Source organism: Octopus bimaculoides, chromosome 7, assembly GCF_001194135.2.
Source record: "Octopus bimaculoides isolate UCB-OBI-ISO-001 chromosome 7, ASM119413v2, whole genome shotgun sequence".
NCBI classification, from domain to species: domain Eukaryota; kingdom Metazoa; phylum Mollusca; class Cephalopoda; order Octopoda; family Octopodidae; genus Octopus; species Octopus bimaculoides.
Window position 1 is genome coordinate 57,681,566 of NC_068987.1, and position 1,748 is coordinate 57,683,313.

Genomic DNA, 1,748 nt, shown 5'->3' on the forward strand with positions numbered 1-1,748 from the left:
ACTAAATTGCCAAGTATATTTTTTGTAAGGAGGCGTGATGGAAAATTAGCTTCTACCATACTGAATGACTACAAGGCAACTCTGTTGATGTGTTAAAATAAATATTGTTGATGCGAATTAAATGTTACTGCTTTCGCCATGAGCAATGCCTTAATTCAGTGGTGTTTAGTCTGTCACATACTTTGCTGTTGAAATTCTATTTAAATCACATTGTAATCAAGAGGCGAGCTGCCAGGATCTTTAGCACGACGGATGAAATATTTAGCGATGTTTCACCGTCCTTATTTTCTGAGTTCAAATTCGGCGGAAGTCGACTTCCTTTCGGGGTCGTTAAAATAAGTACAAGTTGAGTACTGGCGTTGATGTAAGCGACTTAACTACTCCTGGATAAGAGTATAAAAGCTGCACCTCTTTACCAAGCCATGTCGACGAAGTAATCTCATCAAACCAGCATGATCTCTTGGTGGAGAGAACGTGCTGAAACCTTCGTCCCTCTGGGGGATGAACATAGGCAATCCAATCCATGATCAAGCGCTAGTCTTACATATTTGAATTTTGTACATAGCATTAACTCACGATTTTGCATATCCAAAACGTGTGTTGGTCCTTTTGATATATGATTAGTTAAAATAGAATTCGCATTAAACATTTTCATTATGTCGTTATTGACAATCTTAAATACGCTACAGTTTGCTTTAGAATAATATAATTGGTGAAAATCTGTGTCTGCACCAAACGGAACTATTAGTCTTTTAGTAGTTTCAGGTCAATGGGTAAGGCCACGTTAGGGTTGGTTAGAAAAAAATAGAGCTAATTCACATGGAAATATTATTGAGTTCAATTTGGACGTTAAACGTCAACAACGATGCATATTGATCCACATTTCTGTGGTTTGGGACAAAAGCTACTGTAAAGCCTCTTATGTATCTAAATACAGTGTTAGAAAAATCGAAGAATAAATTGTGTGAAGAGAGAAAGAGAGAGAGAGGAGAAAATGAAGAAAGAAGAGACAGAAGAAAAAAGATAGAGAGAGGAGAAAGAGAGGGAGAAGTGAGAAAGGAGAAAAGGGAAAGAGAAGAGGGACGCAAAGAAAAAGTGATGAGAGAGAAGAACGATTTTTACCCATCGTGAACGTAAGTGATACGCAATTGTATCGATTGGCTCTCATTTAACATCACCGACTAAATTACTTTCAATAAGAAATCAAAATTGAACTACATTTACGCTCTACCACCTCTTATTACGCATGCATATAATTTAATCAATTTTTCAAAACTGAAATGAAAATTGCTTGGCAAGAGGAGTTATGTTATTGCTCGTTCTGTTAGAATTAGTAGCTGAATCTTCTTGAAATCAAACCCTTGTAAAAGAAATAAGGAAAGGAAAGAGATTCTGATAGTCATAATAAAAAAAGACAAGTTAGAATGTCATTGATCATAACAAGGACAGCACATGCAAATATACACATTGTATGTTTGCAATTATACATGCAAACGCATTTACATGTTTATATTAATATATACATATATATAGCGCGTGCGCACGCGCGCGCGCGAGCGAGGGTGAGAGAAGGAGAGAGGGGGAGGGAGAAAATGAAAGAATTCTTGATCGCAGGATGGTTGTATAGACCGCTTAGAAATTTCAGTAAATACTATTTAGAAGATGGAAAAAATGGCCAGTCATCCTCTACTAAGAATCGGACAATGTACCACTTATATATATATATATATATATATATATATATATAT